Source organism: Octopus sinensis, linkage group LG9 (genome assembly GCF_006345805.1).
Source record: "Octopus sinensis linkage group LG9, ASM634580v1, whole genome shotgun sequence".
Taxonomy (NCBI): Eukaryota; Metazoa; Mollusca; class Cephalopoda; order Octopoda; family Octopodidae; genus Octopus; species Octopus sinensis.
Window position 1 is genome coordinate 91807143 of NC_043005.1, and position 25898 is coordinate 91833040.

Consider the following 25898-nt stretch of genomic DNA (forward strand, 5'->3'; position numbering starts at 1 on the left):
TTCCATAGATTATCAATCATTTTTGGCCTGGAATCACATGTCAAAATCTCCATCTATTTAGGAGATATTCTCATTGCATTTAATGTGAACTTGAAACAAATGATAGAGTTACACTGGTGGTGTGTATGTTTTCCCTATCAGTCACTCTGTCTTCACATCGTATACTTGTATAACGAGTATCCTCATTGTATGACTATGAAAATATCAAAAGTATATCTATCTGTCTATCTTTGGATGCATTGTCAGCTGTCTTTAAAACATTCCTCCCTTCTTTTACTATGGTGACATTTTCACATCGTTGAGTTGAATGACAATCATAATGTTCATAATAATGATCATAATAATAACATTTACTTATATAAGCAGAAGGCCAAAAATGGGTGCAGGGAACAGTCACTTATATCAGCTTGACTGACACTTACTTTATTGACCCCCAGAAGGAAGAAGCTGTTGATAAGGATTATTTCAGTTAGCACAAACCCACACATTTGTGAAAGAGAGAGAGAGAGAGAAAGAGAGAGAGAGAGAGAGAAAGAGAGAGAGAGAGAGAGGTGGGGAAGAAAGAAGTGAGAGCTAGCTATATGCTATAGAACCAACCCTAGCATATTACTGGTATTTCTTTTATTGATTCTGGGAGAATGAAAGGTAATGTCAATCCTGACAGAATTTTACTTCAGAATGTAAAGAAACTAAGTAGTGCAAGGTAATTAGCCGAATGCTTTTGACGATGATGATAATTTTTAAATTTTCATACATAACTATGAAATTACCACAACACATTCTTGGTATTCACTGTATCAAGCCTGAGGAATGATAGACAAAATCATCACTCGAGGTTGATACTTAAATGAATTTTTATTTATTATTATTATTATTATTATTATTATTATTATTATTATTATATTATTATTATTATTATTATTATTATTATATTATTATTATTATTATTATTATTATTCACATGTATGTAAGAAGAGAGGGTGAGAGCTGTCATTATTCCTGAAGCGCACTGACACAAAGCAATGTCACAATAACTTGCCAGACCAATTCATTTGGCACAGTCATTATGTAGAAGCAGCTTCACTTGTTGCTCCAATGCTCTTTGCTTTCATAGTGTTGATAAAAAAAAGGCTTTCATCAATTCATCAGCATTGCTAGTTGTTATTCTGTTACCCATCACTTCAAAGAGATGTGTCTAACGGGGTCATGTACTTGTTCCTCTTGCCATCCTCACTCCTCATTGCAGCTCACTTGATGGGTGGATCACCCCCCCCTCACATGTTATTGTCAGTAAATGTATCTGTGACTGTGGCCTCCCAGATCAGTTAGTGACCTGAAGTGTATGGAAAACAGGTGCAATGGTTGGATAAAACTGGACAGTTTCCAGCACCACTTCCAAATATCTGACCTTCTACCCATGCAACAAATTAAGATATTTTGCATGTCACCCTGCTACTCTTTAATGAAAATTTGGATTTTTCTGAGCATGGCTGGCCATAGGATCACAGATTGTGAGACGGTGTGTGTAGCAGTCATTTGAACTGGTATCAGTATCTGGCTAGTATTTAATTTTTAACATTAAAACATTGACAGGCCAGCTTGACCTAAGCAGGACCTGAACTTAGAATTTTTAAGGAGTGTAACTAGAAACAAGTAATTTTGTTTGGTATTCTATTAATTTTGGCAAATTTTTTTGCATTGGTATTAGACCATAGCTTTTTCAGGAGGAGAGGTAAAGTTCATTAAATCAACCCCACAATTTTATTGGTATTTTATTGACTGTAAAGAAGTTCGAACTTGGGATATTATGTGTTATGAGAATATCACAAATGAATTTATCTGGCATGCCTACCATTTCTACCAACGATCTTTTACTTTTGACATTGTACCACTCATAAAGAAAGAAGGTACAAACTAAAATCAATCTCTCTAGTACTTGAACTGTACTGTGCTTTCCTCTTACTCTCGAAGGATAGAAAGTAAAGTGAGCAGAATTTGAACTGTTGACCTAAAGGGGAATAACTACATTTTACAAGGTGCTTACCTCAATGATATTAACCCTTTCATTACCAACCCGGCTGAAACCAGCTCTGGCTCTGAGTACAAATGTCTTGTTTCCGTAAGTTCTGAATTAAAATCTTCCTCCAAACCTTAGTCACAATTTATGTTCCTAACACTAGCTTAATGATAACAAAGTTATTTTACTAAATTCTTTGTTATATTTGAAGTAATTGAAAGAAACATAGAGCATCTCAAAATAAATACAATAACGAAAGGGTTAAAGAGAAGATTTCTAACATAGGCATAAGGTTGCAAATTCTGGAGGAAAGTAGAGTCTACTGTATTAAGTTCAGTGCTACACTGGTTCTTTATTTTGTCAACTCTGAAAGAATGAGAGTCAAAATTTATCATTGTAGTGTTTGAGGGATGTAATTAATTTCTGCAAGCTATTTCATTTATTACCTTAAGGATTTTGCCAACCACTTTATCCTTAGTAATAATAATGATGATGATGATGATGGTAATCCTTTCTACTATAGGTACAAGGACTAAAATTTTGGAGGAGGGAGTAAGTTGATTACATTGACTTCAGTGCTCAACTAGTACCTATTTTATCGACCAAGAAAGGATGAAAGGCTAAGTTGACCTCGGCAGAATTTGAACTCAGAACGTAAAGACCCACAAAATGCCACTAAGCATTTTACCTGCCTTGTTAATGTAGATGCCAGCTTGCTACTTAATAATAATGATAATAATAATAATAATGATAATAATAATAATAATAATGGTTTCAAATTTTGGTACAAGACCAGCAATTTCAGGTGGAGAGAGTAATTTGATTACATCGACTCCAGTACACAACTGGTATTTATTTTATCAACTTTGAAAGGATGAAAGGCAAAGTCAACCTCAGCAGAATTTGAACTCAGAATGTAAAGGCAAAAGAAAAATGCCACTAAGCATTTTGCCTAGTATGCTAATGATTTTCCCAGCTTGCTGCCTTAGTAATAATAATGATAATAATAATAATAATAATAATAATTATAATAATCTGCCCTGATGCAGTACCAGGCAGTGTCTCTCATGGCTTCTGATCTTAACTGATTGGAAGTGTTATCATGTACATTGTTTTCTCTCGAAAAGATGGGCCACAGCAAATATTCTGCTCAATGCCACAGATTTGCTTGTCAGTTGTTTGACCTTAACCAGTTGACCATGTCCCTTAGTGGCTGATGATATGTGCATCTCTGATCACGAGCAGAAGTAGTGAGGAAGCATAATAACCACGTGTTGAGAGGAATTCTTTGGGGTTTGAAAAATTCACCTCTGGAAATATAGGTGTTTCGTTCAGCATCCTTAAAAAAACCTTATTCAGGGACCTTTTGAGCGGGATGGGCTACTCAAACTGAAAAAATTCTAACTGAGCCCCACCTGCAAGGCCATGCACTGTATATCTTGATATGAGATTACCATGTCAGGCACATATGGTTGTGATGCATGTGTCTAGTGTACTCTTATCAGATGGGTAGTCATAATGGGTATACTGGGCTTCGTATATTTTACCCCAGTATCACTTTGACGGCATGCACTGCTCTCCCACTCAATAATAATAATAATAAAAATGGTTTCTTTTAATTGCCACAAGGGCATTTGATGAAGGGGACATTAGAAGGACAGGTTACAACTCTTGGTGGGGTTTCCATAAAAATGGTGGAAAAAAAAAATAATGATGATTTCTGATTTAGGCACAAAACCAGCCACTTTGAGGGGAAGGGTTGACAATGGTGGTTGGTAGTTGCTCTATTTTATCTCCCTTGAAAAGATAAAAGACGAAGTTGACCTCACTAGGATTTGAACTCAGAATATAAAGAGCTGGAACAAATACTGCACACACTAATTATTCTCACAATCCGCCACTTTCAATAATAATTACTGCTATTACGACTATTATGATTATGATTATTATTTCTAATTTTGGTATAAAACCAGCAGTTTTGAGGGGAAACTGCAAGTTGGTTACATTGACCCCAGTGCTCAGCTGGTCCTTATTTTATTGACCCCTAAAATGATAACAGGCAAAGTTGATCTTGGCAACATTTGAACTCAGAACGTACAGAGTTGGAAGAAAGGCCACTATGTATTTGACCCCACCCCCAATGCACTAACAATTTTGTCATTTTGTCAGCAATCTACTTTAAACTTGATTAAAAACATTGCAGTTAAAGAAGTAGTAAGGTTCTCAAAATCTGCCAAATTAGAAAGGGAAAAAGCCATTGTCCCTCTTGGAAATGGTTTGGCAACAAGAAAGACATGCCAGAACTTTAGAAATCTCCTCACCCACCACCAGAACAGCTCATGCTTTTAGGAAGGCTTTTTCTGACTAGATTTTTCTGTAAAGGTTTGCAAGTTTTAAGGGGGTGGGGGCAGAAAAAACATAACCAGTAGCTTATATTCATACTGTGCAATGAAATAATGATGATGATGATGATTGTTTCTAATTTTGGCATGAGGTCAGCAGTTTTAAAGGAGGGTATAAGTCAATTATTATCTCTTTACTACCCACAAGGGGCTAAACATAGAGGGGACAAACAAGGGCAGACAAACGGATTAAGTCGATTACATCGACCCCAGTGCATAACTGGTACTTAATTTATCGACCCCAAAAGGATAAAAGGCAAAGTCGACCTCGGCGGAATTTGAACTCAGAACGTAACGGCAGACAAAATACGGCTATGCATTTCGCCTGGCGTGCCAATGATTCTGCCAGCTTGCTGGCTTATAAGTCAATTACATCAACCCCAGTGCATAATTGATACTTATTTTACTTACCCAGAAAGATTGAAAGGCAAAGTCAACCTGAGCAGGGTTTGAACTCAGAATGTAAAAAGACGAAAATATGTTGCTAAGCATTTTCTGTGATATGCTAACAATTCTTCCGGATTGTCATTATTAAGATGATGATGATTCTTCCTGCTATAGGCACAAGGGCTGAAATTTCAGAGTAGGGGCTTGCTGATTATATTGGTCTCCAGTGTTCAAAGGGTACTTATTTTATTGACCCCCACCCCCCAAAAAATGAAAGCTGAAATTGATCTCAGTGGGATTTGAACTCAGAATGGAAAGACTTGGAAGAAATACTGCTAAGCATTTTCTCTGATGCATTGATAATCCTGCAAGCTCACTGCCTTAATAATGATAATGATAATAATTTGTCATGGGAGTCCATTCATGTATACAGAGACAAGTTAGAAAAATGAGGTTTACAAAGGCATGTGAAGATGTACATACATAGTTACATAAAAATAAGGGAGTGGAGAAAGATCGTTATACAATCATCATCATCATCATTTAACATCCACTTTCCATGCTAGCATGGGTTGGACGATTTTGACTGAGGGCTGGCGAACCAGATGGCTGCACCAGGCTCCAATCTTGATCTGGCAGAGTTTCTACAGCTGGATGCCCTTCCTAACGCCAACCACTCCAAGAGTGTAGTGGATGCTTTTTACGTACCACCGGCATGGGACCAGTCAGGCGGTACTGGCAACAACCTCGCTCGAATCTTTTTACACATACCACCGGCACAGGTGCCAGTAAGGCGACGCTGGTAACAATCACGCTCGAATGGTGCCCTTTTTCGTACCACCGACATGGAAGCCAGTTGGCTGTTCTGGCAACGATCACGCTCGGGTGGTACTCCTGGCACCCTACAAGCACAGTCACAAGTGCCAGTAAGGCGACGCTGGTAACAATCACACTCGAATGGTGCCATTTTATGTGCCACTGGCTCGGAAGCTGGTTAGTCGTCGAATTTAATTTTGATTTCACTTGCCTCAACAGGTCTTCGCAAGCAGAGTTTAGTGACAATATAGATGCATATTAAAAATTGGTAACATAAACAACATGGTAGCTTTACGGCAGCAGCAGCAGCATCAGCAGCAGCACTGTCAGCTGTCTTTAGAAAACCTTGCACACTCGACCATGATGACATCAAAAGTGCAACTCAGTTTGATCCTGTCATGTTGTGATTCTTAGTTTACCATTCAAAGAAAACTGAAAGACAAGAAGAAAAAAATAAGAGTGAATTTATAAAAGAAAGCTGAATGAAAGAAAAATAACCATATTCCCTCACTCTTTGACTGTCTGTCTGTCTATTTTTTTACTAGTTTCGGCTATTGGGCTGTGGCCTTGCTGGGGAACTACCTTGAAGGGTTTAGTTGAACAAATGGATCCAAGTATATATTTCTTTTAAGCTTGATGTTTAGTTATCAGTCTCTTTAGCTGAACTGCTAAGTTATGGGTATGTAAACAAACCAGCATCACAAGTCAAGCAATGGTTAGACACACACATGAGTTTCTGTCTACCAGATTCACTCGTAAGGCATTAATCAGCACAAGGGCTACAGTAGTAGTAGAAGGCCTTTGCCCAAGGTGCTCCACAGTGGGACTGAACCTAAAACCATGTGGCTGCAAAATGAGCTCTTTAATCAAGCAGCCTTTTTCCTTTCTTTCTACCATCTAATACCTACACAATTCAGATGAGCATGCAAGATGATGATCTTGCATTTAAACTCTTTATCTCTCACAAAATGAAAAACAAAACAAAATAGCTCTAAAAAAAAATTACATGTACACATATGTAAATACACTTACACACGCACACACACACACACAGGCAGATACTAATTAATGAGCTCACACACATTAGCTCCAGCTGGCACCTGCATTCATTTTAGGCGGGACCCTTTCAGTGTATATAGTTGTTTAGCTTTACAAACCAGCAGTGAAGAAATCCTTGCAGACTGAATTTCTCTGTCTTTCTGCTTACATACCTCCAACTGCACTGAGTTGCTCACACCAGTCTGACATCCACCATTAACACTACCACTCTCATGCAAACAAGGAAGCCTGTACATGGAAGCTTGGACTGTTAGAAATAGCAGCCATATCACATTATTATCAGCTTGCATCTTTATGAAGCTTAGCTGACAGTTTGTTTTGTTTCAGCATCACCACAAGAGTAGTTTTTAATTTATGTTTTTGTATCAGCAGTGACAATTACTGATTGGACATGTTCTTTTATTGGAATTCCCACTCAACTCAAACCCTTCCTTATACTTTGGATTTCAGGTGCTAAAAGTACTGACCCACCTTCTTCCCCTTCTCTGTATTGTCACACACACACACATTCAATGGCTAGGTACTCCATTGGCTACAATGATGAGTATTTCAGAACAACTGCAAAATGTATTGAGTGCCTTTTTCTTTCATTTTATATATATGTATATATATATATATATATATATATATATATATATATATATTTCTTTACTACCCACAAGGGGCTAAACACAGAGGGGACAAACAAGGACAGACAAACGGATTAAGTCGATTACATCGACCCCAGTGCGTAAATGGTACTTAATTCATCAACCCCGAAAGGATGAAAGGCAAAGTCGACCTCGGCGGAATTTGAACTCAGAACGTAACGGCAGACAAAATACCGTAAAGCATTTCACCTGGCATGCTAACGTTTCTGCCAGCTTGCCGCCTATGTGTGTGTGTGTGCATGTGCATATATATATATATATTTGTGTGTGGTGTGTGTATGTATCACCTGTATAGATACTATTATAGACAAAACATATTTGTTACATTACTCTTCATCAAAATATGAGACATGAAACCCCTCTCAATACATAGACACACTACATATATACTGTGAAACGTTATTGACAGCATGCTTAGGCATGAACATCTCAACATCTTGTATCCTATCTTCTGTAAATCTTATAGTCATCTTTCTGTGTCTAGCCAAAGGTAATTAATATATCGTTTTATTATTAAAATATTCCCACTGTTTTTAATTCAAATCCACAATGTTTCAGGTGTATATGTGGGTGTGTGCACATGTGTGTGGGTGTGTGTGCATGTGCTTGGATGTGTATACATGTGTATGTATGCATGCATGTGTGTGTGAATTTTTGCATGCAGACGTTTGTGTGTGTGTGTTTACATTTGCTTAGATTTAAATGCATATGTATATATTTATTTATGCATGTTTGTGTGTGTGTGTGTGTGTGTGTGTGTGTGTGTGCGCATGTGTTTAGGTGTGTATACATGTACATATGTACATATTTACATTGTGTGTGTGCGAATTCTTGCAAGCAAACACCTGTGTGTGTATGTATGCATTTGCATATATGTAAATGCATATATATTTGTGTGTGCATCTGTGTGTAAATTCTTGCCTGCAGACATTTTTGGCTGTCTATACAGATGTGTATTAGTTTATATGTTTATGTAATTTGTGTGTACATGTGTGTATGTGTAGCTGTTTATGTATGTGTTGATGTGTGTGCTTGTACATGCGTCTGTATGTGTGCATGTTTGAATATTGGCAGGTAGACATATGTGTGCATGTGTGTGTGAATGTGTTTGCATGTGTGAATACTTGTAGACAGACAACTGTGTGTGCATATGTATATGTGTGTGGTTGTATGCATGCTTATATCAATGCCTATATATATATATATATATATATATATATATACACACACACATACATACTGTTTCATTTCCTTCTTGGTGTATGGAATAAAGAATTTGTATTATGAATGACTGAAGAATGATGATATTGCCATTAGGTGCCAACATGTCGAGTGTAGTGAAATAAAAACAAATTTTGAAAATTACCATCAGCTATTGATTGACCTTCTTAATTTTTCAATAAATAATATTTTATGCAAATATCAACTCTATTATTAGTTCATTAAACTTTTTAGTATAATTGTAATATTTTCTTCCTAGCTCTTTGCCTAGCACTTAGCTTGCTTGTTATTCTCTCCCCACTCTCTCTCTATGTATTTACATACATGTATATATGTATACATATATGTATGTGTGTGTGTACTTGTTTGTTTATATACTTATGTACACATACATACTTGGATCTATATATATGTATATATATATCTATATCTATCTATACATACACACACGCACATCACTATAACATAAATCTGAAAAAGAAGCATACTAAGTTATTGAGTAAAAAAAATGTGCTTAATCAAATTAGGAACCCCACATCTAAATAACACTTACCCCGCCCTAATTACCCAAAGAAACTAACCAGTCTACCACAGTGACACCTCAAACCAGTGAATTCACCAGTGCAAGAACAAAATTTAATGTAAGACTTACTGCCTTTGTTTATATTACCATCACATATGTATCAATTATTTTTGCATCCTAACTGATGCATCTATCTATATTCTCATTCTGAAGAGATTTACTTACTCCAGTAAATCGAAATGATTGTAAGCGCTACCTTCATCTCTGCTTCCTCCTTCTTTGTTATCTAATTAAATTAAAGGCATACCAGTGAAAACCACGAGTTTCCCTTGTTATTACATCCATTTTCTTCTCCTACACACACACACACACACATCTATATCCATCATTAACACCTCACTTATCTGCTATCACCCTCAATGACTTCCCATATCTACTGCAACCCCTTGTCCCTGGGCCTCTCTTATATTTCTCTCCATCATTTCCCGCAGTCACCTCTGTCCTGTTCAAACCTCTGTACCACCTTACTTATTCTCACCACTCCCAATGTACCCACCAAGGGTATGTCCTGATATATCTTCACCAACATCTCTCTTACTATCATTCTGTTTAGCATTCTCTCTGGCTCATCCACTCTCCTTATCTTACTCTCTAACTTTCTCTTCTAATTTGGGTATTCATGTTTCCACTCTACAGCAAGACATCTATCTCTGCCCCTCTATACCTTTAATTTCTCATTGACTGGCATAAAGCCACCCTGCTCAATACTACTCCCCACTTTTAGTTGAGGGTTTTTTGCCTTGCAAGTTGCTTGGTGACCCTGTCGGTAATAGTGCCACATAGAAAACACCAAGTACACTCTGTAAAGTGGGTGGTATTAGAAAGGTCATCTTGCTATGGAAAACAACCCCAAAACAGACAATGGAGCCTGGTAAGGCTCCTGGCCATGCCAGCTCTTGTCAAACTGTCCATCCTATGCCACATGGAAGACATTAAATGATGATGATATACTGTTTGTAATTTGAGGCTATCCCTTCATATGCTGTCAATTAAAGATCACAACAATTACAGTACCTTCAACAGTTTTTCATCTATATATAGTATCTCACAGCATTAAGGATACCAGGGTATATCTGTACTCTTTTTATATTATGGCATGCTTTTTATCCCCCTGTTATCTCTGAAAACACCAAACCAAACTAAGCCTAGTTATAACCACTCCCATCACGACCTCACTATTTTCTTTTTTCCACCTGTTGAGGAATTGTTCACTGATATAGGCACTAATATATGATTCATATGGATGATGTTAGTTGTCAAAGGGAGATGGAACTTGTAGAAGCAGGCCCAAGGTAGATGTAGGAAAAAAATTGGTGAAGACGCCGAAGATGCAGAATCTCGTGAAAATCTGCCTTAAATTTGCTTTAGCCCCAGGCTGACCAATGCCTTGTGATTGAATTTAGGAGACAGAAACTGAATGGAAGCCCATTGTGTGTATATATATATATATACACACTAGCAATGCACCCTGGTGTTGCCCAGGTGTTATGACCCACAGCTACATTGTATTATTTGTTCCTTTCTTTTGAGCAGAATTGGCACATGAGGAGTATGAAGCAAATAACTCTTCTTTACAAAAATTTTTTTCCGTCAGTTTCTTTATGAACAACGCTGCAGTTTCTGCCTACAAATTCAGTCACAACTCTGTGGTTGGTGTAGGGCCAAAGCACTTATCCAGGGTGCTATGCAGAAGGACTGAATGTGGAAACGTGTGGTTGGGAAACAAACTTCTCAGCCACACAGTCATTCTTGCACCTAATAAGTGCGTGTGCATGCCAGGTGCGTGTTTACAGTTGTTGTTAAATTGATTATTGTGTCTGGCAGAGTTGCCTCCCTTAGCTAAAGACCTCAAAACTGTGCCACCTGACCTCATATATGAGGTTATTTTTGTAGTAAAAAAAGAGTTGTTGTGCAAAAAACATACTTTATTTTGTAGCGGAAAGGTTACTGGATCTTTTGATACCTCATACATCAAAATTGGCAAATCAGTTATCGAATCTCTAAGGAACACATGCACACACACACACACACACACACAAACTCTGTTTTATATATTCATCATCATCATCATTTAACGTCCGTTTTCCATGCTAGCATGGGTTGAATGGTTCAACCGGGGTCTGGTAAGCCATGGAGGCTGCACCAGGCTCCAGTCTGATCTGGCAGTGTTTCTACAGCTGGATGTCCTTCCTAACGCCAACCACTCCGTGAGTGAAGTAGGTGTTTTTTACGTGCAACCGGCACAGGGGCCAGAGCAGGCTGGCAAACGGCCACGATCGGTTGGTGCTATATTTTTGTGTGTGTGCCTGTGTTTGTCCACCCTCCCACTGCTTGACAACCAGTTAACATGGCCATAACTTAGTGGTTTGGCAAAAGAGGCAAAAGAAAGAGTTAAGTAACAAACTTAAAAAATAAGCACTGGGTTTGATTTCTTTTACTAAACCCTTGAACGTGGTGCTCCAGCATGGCTCTAGTCCAGTGAATGAAACAAGTAAAAGATAAAAGTTGCATTTCAGTTAAATAGTTGTTTTCATGTTGGACACGCTTTCACTTTTATAGAATATGGCAAATGGATTCATCAATTTCTAAATATATTCTTCACAGAATACATTTTTACTTAAAACCTTTAGTTTGATCTAATTGTGTTGGAAAACTAAAAAAAGTTTATTAACTAATAGAATATCTTTTTATTACGGAGATGTACTTGCATAGCGAGTGACTTGATCTGAGATCGTGTGCTGGAATGAAAACAATTGCAGCGTGGAAGGTGTTTATCAGCTGTTTAAGAAACACACAAAAACCGTTAGATTCACTACAACATTTAAATTTAATTTGTCAAAATATTTTCGCCGCTTTGAGACCGCAACCTGTTCACTGACAAAACTTAAATTTAAATGTTGAAGTGAATCTAACGGTTTTTGTGTGTTTCTTAAATGGCTTATAAACACCTTCCACGTTTTAATTATAAATAAACAAATAAAACAAATATGGTGAGCTGGGAGATTTATTAGACCTTTGGAAAAAATTGCCTTGTGATATGTCATGTGGCTTTATGTATGAATTAAATTCTGCTGAGGTCTGTTTCACCTTTCATCTTTCTAAGTGTGATAAAACAAAGTAGCAATTAAATACTAGAGTAAATAGTACTGAGTGACTACTGCCTCTAGATTAAAAAAATAAATAAAATTGAAGGCCTTAATGAACTGACAGAATTGTTAGAGCATCAATTAAAAAATCTTGTTATTTCTTTCAGCTCTCTATATTCTGAGTTCAAATTCCACTGAAGTAAACTTTTCTTTCATCTCAGGGATTGTTTTAATTGATAACCTTGTGCCTAAATTAGGAGCAACTGAAAAGAAAATATTTAGCTCATATACAGTGGAGGCTCAATGGCCCAGTGGTTAGGGCAGTGAACTCGCGGTCGTAGGATCGCGGTTTCGATTCCCAGACTGGACGTTGTGAGTGTTTATTGAGCGAAAACACCTAAAGCTCCACGAGGCTCCAGCAGGGGGTTGTGGTGATCCCTGCTGTACTCTTTTGCCACAACTTTCTCTCACTCTTTCTTCTATTGGGCTGCTCGCTTAGCCAGCGGGGTGGCGTCATTTGAAGGCTAAAACAATGTGAAGTGCATTGTGACCAGCGATGTGTAGCAACATCTGATAGCCTGGTCGGTCACGTGATCACGTGATTTGGTAATAATATTTTAGTGGATTATAAACTTTTTTTTGTTTTTCTGTTCAACTGTAGGTTGAATAGGTTTGGGTAATGGTTTCTGGTACTATCTTTTTGATTTTAAATATTTCAATTACTTGCAATTTTTAAATATGCTTTTTTACTCAGGGCTTTATTTATTTAAATAGTTATAAAAGTTCACCTGCAACTTCAAGAAGTTGTAAGATTGTACTCCTTCATTTTATTCCCATATTAGATTTGGATTTCCATCTTATTTATCATGGACTTTATTCTCCTCGTATGAGTTGTTTGCCCAGTTATAGTGAGGATGCATGACCTAGTGATTTGGGTGTTGCACTTGTGATCAATACCATTGTGGTCTTGATCACCAGACAGAGTAGTGTGTTGTGTGCTTGAGCAAGACACTTCATTTCACTTTGATCTGTGATCTCTTCAACATCTTATGTGTAGCACACCAGCCTCTATACATGCAATGTCAATTTGATGGAGGCAATGAGCTCATGTACGGCACAAACATATGATCACTGTAAAGGAATTATCTGTGCAGGCTGTTCAGCAAGAACTTGCAGAATCATCTGTCTGGCACTCAAGAGACTACCACCAACAACCCACTTAGGTATAAATTTTAGAAGAAAGTATATTGTAAGATTTCTCCATCATCAAATTACATAGCTATCGTAAGTAATAAAGAACTAACCCATAACTACTATATGTTGAAGAATTAGGAAATATATTGCTTAATGGCCTCTGTCATATTAAACTATTACTGATTAAAGGAATGCACACATATGGCAGCCATCTTAGACAATCAATATTAATGTCTGACAGAGGCTAATATGTTACCATAGCAACACCACATCTGTCAGTAAACTATGTTAAATATTTCCACAGTATATCAATTCTATTTCCCTAAAATTCATAAAAAAATTATGTTCGTGACCAAAATAAGTATTTTTTGCCTCAATCTGTATTGATTCCTTATGTTTGCACATTATCACAAATTTGCAAGAGAAGGGTGTGATTAATTAAGTCAGCTCTTGTATATGTTTGGTTCTTATTTCATTGACACTGGAGGGATAATAATGAAAGTTGGTCCCTAGTAAAATTTGAAATCAGAATCAGAATGTAGATGATGCCACTAAACACTAAGGAGTATCATCTGGTGCTTAATATTCTTTTCATTCCTCCACCAGCATTTCTCTGTTGTAATTCTTTTCCACTTTATTAGATGCCGGTGCCAAAGTTGGTAAGATGCCAAACTTAGCACCTTAGTGTACAAAATATATTATGAGCTATAAATAGTAAAGTTACATAAGAAGAGGTTCTTGTAAATCTATTGACATTGGTATTGTTGTAAGACATGGGTGCAGACATGACTGTATAGTTCAGAAGTTTAATTGGAAACCATGTGCTTTCATCTTCTCTCCCATTGTAGGGGTGCTTTGAATGAACCAGGATCTTTAACCAGTGTCTTGTAAGTGAAGTTTGGGAGACAAAACCTGTGCAGAAGCCTTGTGTGTGTGTGTGATTGACAGAGTTGTTGCAGTATTGGTATGTGTTGTATTTGTTCTGACAGTTGGTACTTTGAGCTCAAATCCCATTGAAATCAACTTTGCCTTTTATTTTTTTAGGGTTGATAAATAAAGTAGTTTTTTTTTTTTATTTCTCTCCAGCTGTTCAAGATCCCTCTAGCTGTCCCACTAGATCAAGATTGGAAAGGCCAAGATGGTGTCTATGTTTGCTTGCAACTTCATAGGTACCTCACATAATTAGTGTAAGCATTGGAACATACAACTAAATCACACCTGATTGTGAGTGACTGTCATATTGTTTACATACACATACTCACACATTTGTATGTGTGTGTGTAACTTTTGCCAATGTAAATAAGTACAGTAAAAGTAAGGAAACTAAAAAGCCGATACTTTGTGAACAATGCCTTTTGTAATATTTGTGGTACATCAAGTTAGAGACTCCTTTGTTATATTCCCTTCCAAAATTCAATGTATCAGTAATTGACCTTATCGAAAGCTGTAATTAATAGTATTATTTTTCACAAATTGCAATTTTAAGGAAATGGTAAGGATAGGTTTGAATTTGTCTTCTGTTATGGGAACAAGGTTTTTTTAATATTTGTGTAAAGTCATATTCAACAAATTTGAGTCTACTTGGATGTGAGAAGACCATTCACTGCGAAGATAGCCACAGGTGAAAATTCTCTGCTGAAACATGTATGGAAACACAAAATGGTCTGTAAATGACATCAATGGATGTGTCCTTTCACTTTGTCAGCTGTGGAAATCAAATCTGTCATTCATTAAATGAAATTATTCTTATGAAAACAATTTATGGTATGTATACTAATGTGTGTAAAACTTGGTCAAGCTAGAATTGAATAATGTTACATAAAGCAGCATTGAATGAAATATATTTGTGCGGTCATATTTAACACATTCAACTGTACTTGGATATGAGAAACTTCAATGCACAACTGTAAATCATAACAAAGTCACACATCATCAACAGAAATAGCTATTTCCTGAAGTCTCACATATAGCAAAACAGATATAGTTATGTAAAAAGAGAAATGTCTAACTTGCTGTTTTCTGTGTGTAAAGGAGTGCTTCTAACTGGGTAAGACATTCCATTACTTGACTTATGGATTGTGAGTTCAAAATCTGTTGCAAGCATTTTATTGTGTTTCTAGGCAGAACACTATATTCCACATTACTTCAGTTTACTTAGATGTGGGGATAGGTTCTAAGATATCATCATTGGCCTTATTCACACCAAACTCTATAAGCCATCTCAGTATTTTAGCCAAACTCTAATTCTGTTTGTAACCTGCATGCAATGGCTGGTGTGTGTGTATGTGTATGTTGTGTGTGTGTGTGTGTGTGTGTGTGTGTGTTCATGCATGCACAATAATATCTACCCCAGATTAAACACCCCTAACACAGAGTATGCATACCTCAATGAGTATTTTCCTTGGCAATTAGGGATTAAGCCTTTGTATTGTTTACTCCTATCTAAAGACATTGTTAAAATAAAAACAAAATACTTATTCAAAAGAAGAAGGGTAACATCCATGACCTTCTCTAAGATCTCCAAGACTGGTGAGAAGTAGTTATTTTGAGATTGGAGACCTGGTGTGAAAATTTGCAGCAGAATATACTCTGGTAAAGGAGCTGAGGGGCTAGTTGGTGACATTTAATCAGGTGGTACATTAAGTTTATCACCCAAGGACAAAAATGATTCCTTCAGTGGATTTCCATTCAGTTTCCATCTATCAAATTTCACTCACTAGGCTTTGGTCAACCCCTAAGCTATGATGGAAGACACTTGCCAAGGAATTGAACCTGAAACCGTAGTAAACTTCTTATCCACACAACTATGCTTAAAGCAGGAAATAGTTATATTGCAGTAATTTTGTTAAAACTATTTTTCTTATCTTTTGTTAACCATTATAAAAAAGGTAGAAGTGCTACTTCAGTTGCACCCCACCTCCCAATACCTTGTACTTTTTTTAATTAACCATAAGAAAATAAAAGTTGACCAAGGTGAGAACTTGAAAATTGGCTCTCTACTTTGTTACTAGTAAAAAACAATACTGCACTGCCAGCTTATTTCTATGTCATGTCAAATAATAAATATTTGAGTAATTGACTAATTCTGCTTTAAAATGAAATTTAGTTTACAAACTGAGACATATTCAGATTTGTCTATTTTACATTATGTTCTGCAAACTTGGGCAAGTTATAACTGATTTGAAGCCAAAGACGTGAAGTGCTTCACAATGATATGCTGTGGAGTTAATAATACATGCTTTCTTCCAAGTTAGATACGCAGATATGATGAATAATCCACTGAGTTACTTTCATTGCTTTGTCATTTCACTTCATGATATTTATAGTTAATACAAGATATATTGTGCAGATAATTACCTGTAAGTTTTTATAAATGCACTTGTTTCATCTCTTTTTTATATAATGTTGACTTTTTAAATTCATGAATTAAAATGATTTCATGACTTTTCGGGTATTTATAAGCTATTACTTATTCTCTACAGAAAGAGGGGAATATTCTTATTGACCAATTCTATTGCTTACAAATAATTTGTAAGCAGATGTCATACAAAGAAATACCTTTCTCTGCCTGTGCATCAACTTCAAAATTTTACTTAATTGCAAATTTTGTTTTTTTACTAATGGATAAAAAAAAAAAAAAACCTCCATTAATAATGAATGAACTAGTTAAGCTTTGCCTTTTAAAAATCACATGTTAAATTTGCAATGAATTTAATTAGGTCAGCTATTATGAAAAGAAGAAAAATCTCAAAAATCTCAAGTCTTGAATTGTGGAACTTTATCATTGAAATCACTGATGTCATCAAAGTTAATACTGTCATCAGCAGCAACAGTGATGCTGCTATTTCTATGGTATCATGAGTTGGACAAGTTTGCAGTGTATCAGCGTCTTGATGAATTAGCAGTGTTATTTGAATGTTTGATGGAATGCTTTGTAGTATTTGTTTTGACTCACTGCACTCTGAGTTCAAATCCTACAGAGGTCAGCTTTTGCTTTTCATCCTTTCAAGATCAACAGAAGGTACCAATACAGGGCAGTGAATTAATGGAACTATTAGTGAGTTGGGTAAGATGCCTTGTGGTATCTGACTTGGCTCTTTGTTTTCTGATAGCAACACTTACAACTATACTGTTGCTAAGCTGCATCTGTCCAAGTCAACAGCCTTTCTCTTGGATAAACATTGGTGGCATAGAGAGGGGGAAACCTGAATGCATGAGCAACAGCTAGACTTTTTTAAAAACTTTGCCTGGTCTTACACATGCATGGGTACATCATCTACCCTACCTACTAAAAAATAATGAACAGTTTATTGCAAATATTTATGGAAATAACGGATTAGTTGTGTTAATGTGAGAAACTTTACAATGTACTCTGTTTTTTGCCAGGTGTTGCATTTTTTTCTGAAGTTCAAATTTTATAGAGTTCACTGAAGCATGGTAATAGTTAATAAATTTCATTTTTACCTTTGATCTTATAAATGTTGAATACCAGCATATCTTTATCATTCTCTTCATTTATATACCCAGCTCCAAAGATTGGCATTATTACCTGATTCCACCTGCCAACAAAATGGTTTCCATTCATCAGAAGCGATGCCCAACATGTCCATGTTTATGTATGTCCTTCATAAATGTATGAGTTGTAAATTTTGCATACATATATGAATCCTCCTCCTTGGTTTTTCCATGTTAGCTTGGGTTACATGAGAATTCTTGAGGCAGTATTCTTTGGCCTGATCCCCTTCTGATGCCAACCTTTGTTCTTCAAGTAAGGTGCTTTATTGCACTGGTCTTTGCATATCAAGGTCACAATGAGTAGGACACGAGGAAACACTACTACTGCTTAAGTGGTTTCAATGTAAAGACAAACACACACACACATGGAGACATAAACAAACCTACACTGGTTGTGAAGTCAAGTATTGAGAGAGAGAGAGAAGAGAGAGAGAGAGAGAGAGAGAGAGAGAGAGAGAGAGACACACACACACACACACACACACACACACACACACGCAGAGTTCCTGTCAACCAAATTCATTCACAAGTTATTGTTGGTGAGCTGAAAACACTCAGCCAATGTGTTGAGCACTGAGACTAAACCTGAAACCAAGTGATTGTGAAATGAGTTTCGTTACCACAATGCCTCCCATCCATATAACAGGCTTCCCTTTATCAAATTTCACTCACAAGGCACTTGTCAACATGAAATTATAGTAGTATCATGCAGTGTAATTGAACCCAAAACCACGTGGTTTTGAAGGGAACTTCTTACACAGTCAAGCTAGTGCCTATGTAGAAGGAAAGTAACTGAATGCTTATAAGATTGAACTGCAGAATCATAGATCTTGAGTTCAATTCCACTATGTTTCATGATGTTGTTTGGAAGAAGCGAACTTGTGATAGCTCTCTGTTCTATCCAGGAGTTGATACATTTCTTATTTATTTAAAACTATAAAACCAAAACCAATCACTGGCTATTGAATTCCCTTTAGGGCTTAGGAGATCTTTAAACTTCATTGTTGTTTAGTCCCAGTTAACATGATCAAACAAACCTGTAATGAAAGTCATTCCATCCATGACCATCTGTTCTCATTTTGTGTGTGTGTGAGTGTGTGTGTATGTATATCTATCTATCTATCTATCTATCTATCTATCTATCTATCTATCTATCTATCTATCTCTGTATCTATCTATCTATCTATCTCTATCTATCTATCTATCTATCTATCTATCTATCTATCTATCTCTGTCTGTCTGTCTGTCTGTCTACCTACCTACCTATCAACCTGTCTGTCTGTCTGTCTGTCTGTCTGTCTATCTATCTATCTATCTATCTCTATCTATCTATCTATCTATCTATCTATCTATCTCTGTCTGTCTGTCTACCTACCTACCACCTACCTACCTACCTACCTCCCATAAAGAATGCAGTTTTTTTCAATTGCAATGAACCAAATGTTGGCTTTGGGTTAAACTACATGACATTCGAAAGGCTGGAGCAGTTTCAGTGGGAAACGATACCCCACTCACTATATTTGCTGGACATTGCCCCATCTAATTATCATTTATTTCGCAGTCTTCAAAATCATTTGGACAGAAAAAATATTGCGCATGAGGTCAGAATAATACAGGAGGAGTATTTTTCATCACGGACAAGTGAATTTTGGAAGAGGGGCCTTGCAAGTCTACCAGAAAATGAAACAGAGTATATTTTCGATTAAAAAAGAACTTTGTTTATCTTAATTTTGAAAAATAAAAGAAGTATAAAAAAAGATACATTATTTATGGGATGACCCAATATATAAATGAATTATTAAGGTGGCTACTCGCAATTTAGCACTGACTATTTACACGCACACACACACACACACACAGTTACATTATTCAATGTGTTCAATGTGTTCTTTCTCTTTCAAGGTAGTAGGGTTTTCTCAGGATTTCCTACTTTTAGCAGTAGAATTCACATGCACTAGCAGGTGTAGATGTCTTGAAAAAAAAGCTAAAACATAAATTACCATTATTTGCCATCAGCTCTAATAGCTGCATACATTAGAATTCAGCTACAATCACTACCACCACCACCACCACCACCACCACCATATTAACACAATATTCCTTAAGGGCATTTTGATATTTTTTCACAGATTATTTTCCTACTATGAATACTGCATATGCTCACACTTACCACATTCAAGAACATTCTCTATTCTGCTTTAATCTTAGCTAAGAATTCCTTTCTTAGTCTTCTTTCCAACTACACATTTCTGTTTAATTTCTTCCATTATGATTTCCCAAACATTCATACCTTTTGTGTGACTTACCTTTGAAGTTGTATGCAGTAAACCTCCCCGTCTCCTACAATAAACCTGATCTAGAATTTGCTGTAGGATTTCTCACATGGTTATAAAACCACACATTTTTTTAGAAAATGATTTAGTCAATTTAATAACTTCCCACCACCAGTGTAGGCATTATTTTATTGATCTTGATTGACATAGAAGCAAAGATAGAGTTGGCCATGGATGGATTTGAATGAAAAATACTGTAAGTTGTTTTAGTGCAAGGTTACACAATTTCTGTCATTCTAGTGCTTCATTTAACTAAGGAAAAATATATTTACATTAGAAATATTAAATTTCTAAATATCTCAGAGAGGTATAAGCAGTGGTGGAACGATAGAGCAGTTGTATATGTCTCTCTGCTTATATCTCTCTGAGATATTTAGAAACTTAATATTTCTAATTTTGGCGATCAGTGAATAAACTTCACTGAAAATATATATATATGTTTACAAAGCCTAGACAGGTATCTTCAGCTAGCAGGCCATGCTACTCCAGACTGATGACGAGCAAGACTCAGAAACATGTCTCTGGATGCAGGCCTAGCTTTTGGGGGTGCTTGTCTCCCCCTTGTAAACATAAGGACACAGGAAATGTGTCAAGGCCGACAGGAACCGTTGATACTTCCTAGGGCTAAATAGCAGTGGTGTGATTCCCTTTATGGGACTGTCACGTTAAGTTGACAGTATACAGCTGCTCTATATTTACATTATTTTGGACCAATGCAATAAGGGGAACCCTATTAATTACAGAGCCCCCTAATCCCATCAATAATGCTTCGTTATTACTTCTTCATCATTTTCATCATTTTATTGTGAAACAAGAGCCACAAACCATTAATAATCTTTTCTACTCTAGGCACAAGGCCTGACGTTTTGGGGGAGGGGACCAGTCAATTAAATTGACCCCAGTACGCAACTGGTACTTAATTTATCGACACCGAAAGGTTGAAAGGCAAAGTCAACCTTGGCGGAATTTGAACCCAGAATGTAAAGACAGATGGAATACCGCTAAGCATTTCGCCTGGTGTGCTAACGTTTCTGAGCCACAAACCATTAATAATATTTCTTCCCTAGAACTACACCAAATGGAATAATGGTTTTTTTCGTCACCCTCTGATTCCTGAGTGATGAGTAAAAAATATTGACTCATTGAAATTCAAACAATTTTTGTTGCTGTTGTTGTTGTTTGCTGATTATCTGTCTCACTCAATTTTAGAAGTTTCTTGATCTATTATCCATAATTACTCTGCATAATAGATTAATTGCTCGGAGCTTTTGCTGACATGGCCATCGAATTTCCATGTTCTCTTGCCATTTCTTCTAGTTAGTTATACTTGAGCACTGTCATCTTAAAGTACTTTCATAAGAATTTCAGAGAATGTTTTCTGTTTCTTTGTCACTTTTGTTGAACTCAAAAGCAGTCAGGGGATATTTTCTATAATGTTCTCTATCACTTCGATCATTATTACTATACAGACACCAATTTCAGCTATGATTTCAATTGAGTCAGAGAAGATCAATTTTATACAATCAGTGAACCAGTCAGTTGATAATAGTAGCCAAATTCTTCCCTAAAGAAATATCTTAAGTCTTATATTGTAGAACAATAAACACAATACTAAAGGCATTTTAAACATAGATATAAATCTCATAAGTATAAAGTTCCTATTTAAATCAATTGTTGGATAAAGATTTTCTAAATGTTCAATATACAGCTGTACCTGACTAGAGACAGACCATCAATAGCAATAACAAAAACCATAATAAAACCACTAAAGATTTTATAACACCCAGGATTACTCTTGGTGAAGGATTCAAGGAATATCATTTACCACTGATTATGGATTCTTACTGCTGGGGACTCCTGATTTAAAAAAAATATTTACTATTAATTCCTCCTATTAATACAAGAATGTCAGGGAACAATATAGTGATTGAATGAAACCCAGTTTATGACTAGTACTGGTGAAATGAGAGGTAAAGTTGGATTTGGTATGGTTTGAACTTCAAATATAAATGGTGTGATACTTAGTACTTCAAGACAGTAGTTCTGAAACTCATTTTGTCACAGAACTCTTATATGATTTTCCAGTATTGTGGAACATATGCTTATATTTTCTGATTACCCACCCCTAATGTTAATGAAACAAAAATAGTTTCTGAGAGTTTTGAAATAATGGATACCATTTTTTTCCCATAAAATGAATTTTTATTAAAAGAATCCTTTTTTATAGAACCCTAAAATTTTTCACAAAGCTGTGGGGTTCCTTGGAATTTACTTTGCAAAATACTGCACTTAGACATTTAGGCTACAGTTTTAAAAAAATTTCTTTTAGAAATAACTACATGGAATTTTCCTGATATCTTTGCAGAATCTGCATGCTAGCCACAACTGGACTGCCACTAAACATATACTTGATCAGGACTGACCTTGGGCTAAATGATATAATAGCAATACCATTATCATATTGCTTTATTAGTGCTTAAGCCATCATCATTCCCTGCTTTAGTTATGGATATGCTCACTCCACCAAATTTGGGGCCAAAACATGTTTCCCAACATAAAAAAAAAGTTGTTTGAAAGCAAACTGGATGGAATATCTCTAGAACAAACCAGACTGATCTCCTCTGGCAAACTGCATCTTTTCTCTTCTTCACATTTCCTCTTCATATGCTATGATTATCTCATACTCCCCAACCCCGTCCTCACTGCCCTGTTCACTGTATCATTGCTATCTCCACCCCCCTCTGTATACCCAGGTTCTTACTAGTCACTGAATTCCCCACCCCCTACTCGCACCTTTCTTGACAATACCCTGCTGCATATATTATGACCTCCACACCTTGAGGGTATGACCTGGCACTTCCTTACTCTATCATGCCATCTATGTTCTGATCCCCATTCCTTGTGAGTATACCCTGACACTTTGCCACCATCTCTCTCCTACTCTCTCTTGCACTCTTACTGTCTCCCACTCTCTCTCTTTCTCTCTCCCTCTCTCTCTTTCCCTTGCTCTCCCTTCTGGCTGGGTAACCATGTATCCCCTCTACAGCACCTCACCTGTTTCTACCCTCATTCTTGATCACTCTCCCCATTCCCCCTTTACAACAGCACACCTGTTTCTGTCTCTCTGTCACACTAACCTTTCATCATGTGACACAACATCCCCTCCTCCAATGCCCTCCTCTCCTCTCAAAGGTTCTTTGTCTTGCAAGTTACTTGGTGTCTCTGCTGGTGTTGGTGCCATTTAAAAGCATCCAGACCACACTGTAAAGTGGTTGGCATTTGGAAGGGCATCCAGCAGTAAAAACCAAGCCAAAATTGACCTCACCTGTGCTGGTGCCAGATAAAAAGCACTGTCCATCTGCAGGGTGGTTGGTGTTAGGATCACATGACTTGGATTCCTACAACATTAGAATGAAGCTGGATAACTGAAACTGTAAAAGTATTTTCCCCATGTAAAAACCACCCACTACACTCTCGGAGTGGTTGGTGTTAGGAAGGGCATCCAACTGTAGAAACTCTGCCAGATCAGATTGGAGTCTGGTGCAGCTATCTGGTTCACCAGACCTCAGTCAAATCGTCTAAACCATGCTAGCATGGAAAGCGGACGTAAACAATGATGATGGTGATGATGATGATGATGATGAGTTAAGAATTTTTGAAGATACATGGTAAACTGTAAATTGTAGAAATTAGAACTTCCTTAATGTTATCTTTTAATATAAGCATATATGTTTAATTCACTCATGCTGAGTGCTAGTCAAGTTAAAAAAATATGTAGGTTCTTATAATAGTAATTTTAACCCTTTGAACATGAAACCTATAGACAAAGCCATTATTATGAGGGACCAAAAAAGATAAGGGTGTTATTATTTTCTGAAAAAGAAAAAGAATATCTGAATCTCAGCATAAAGAGAAAGGCTCTTCTTGTTAGCCTGGTTGTCTTCTAAGGCATTTTTCTTTGGTTATTTTTAAAAAACAAAATTCCTAGCATTTAATTTTAAAATACCAATTAACGTTGAAAGATTATTATTATTATTTCTTAAGTGGTGGATGTCAGAATCATTTAAGCATTAAACGAATGGTATTTGTTCTGGTTCTTTGCATTTTGAGTTCAAATCCTGCTGAGGTCAACTTTGCCTTTCATCTTTCTGGAATCAGTAAAATTAGTAGCAATCAGGTACTGGGGTTAGAATACAATATAATCAACCCAAACATTTTCTAACTGTGTGCCTACGCAACAAATCATCATCATCATCATCATCATTATTACTGTTTTTAATTTAGAAAGCCTTATTGTTATAACTATTACTATTGAACTGCTGCTGCATTTCATGGGGGGTAAAAAACACATCTATTAATATTCTTCTTCAGGAATTGAATAAAAAAGAATATGTCAACAAATAAATCTATGGATTGGTTATTTAAGAAGAATGTTTCCAAGTGCTATCAAAGCACAAGAAAATCTTTTATTCAATGAATTCCTCCAAGATATGTAGCAATAGTGATAGTTTCAAAGAGATAGATAGAAAGAGAGAGAGAGAGAGAGAGAGAGAGAAAGAGAAAGAGAGCTCTTATCAATTGATTTATGATTTTTGCAATATCTGTTTTATTTTATTTTTCTTATGAGATTTGATGAATCTGTAAGGTAAAAAATAAAAGTAAGAATACAGGAGAATCTGTGCAGTTAACTCTGTTGGATATTTTGTCCTGGTATATTTATTTGTTTCATTACTAAGGGGAAAAATGTTTTGTTTTTGAACTTGCAAATTAATCTAGATCTACCTCTTCTGATCCAGATCTCTTCATTTATTTTATAATCTTGGTCATATAAATGTGTAGGAAATGTAAGAAAAATCGTATCATTAAATGAACCTCTGAATCTTGCTGAGCATTTATATTTTGTGTATTGCATTTCTTTTGAGTTGCTTCTGATGGGAAAAAGATGAGGTTTGTAGCCCTGGAAACACCCTGTTTTGAAAGACAGGAATTAAATTTATCTCTTTCTTAATCGGATGTTGAAAAATCAGTAGAATTATATTAGGCAAAATAAAATGAAATTAGCTGGAAATAGAAGTCAAGAAAGTTATGTAACTAAAGTAATTATAACAGTAATGATTTCTAATTTCAGCAAATGATCATAGACATTCAGGGAATAAGTGTTATCGATTAAATCACCAAGTACATTATTGGTACATACTTTATCAATCATGGAAAGATGAAAGGAAAAATCAACCCCTGGAGATTTAAGCTTGGAATACAAAGAACCTAAAGGGATTTAAACATATACTACAAACCATTAATGGCACTCTACATCACTCTAACTAAAATAATATCAATACAAGTACTATACTTAGTTGGACAAGAGACCCAATATTTTTGTACTTTTAAGCAAACTACATTTTAGTTGGTATATTTTTTTGGCCAATTTCAGGTGTCATTATTTTTGAATACATTTATTTATTTCAGTTGAGATTCTAAATGGGGATTCTATGGGAACAGTATGTACAATGTCACACAAGTGTTTCAACACCATTTCCCTGCTAAGGTTGGGACAAGTCTTGCAGGACCGTCTGATGTTATTCCCCATTTTGCCCTATCCCCTATTTCCTTTCTCACATACCCATTTACTCTCATT

General features: G+C 36.2%; 1 protein-coding gene across 34 annotated transcripts in view; it reads left to right on the plus strand.

Moving 5' to 3' along the window:
* Positions 1-25898, plus strand: part of LOC115215841 — a 342340-nt gene that overhangs the window by 177578 nt on the left and 138864 nt on the right. The window lies entirely within an intron of this gene.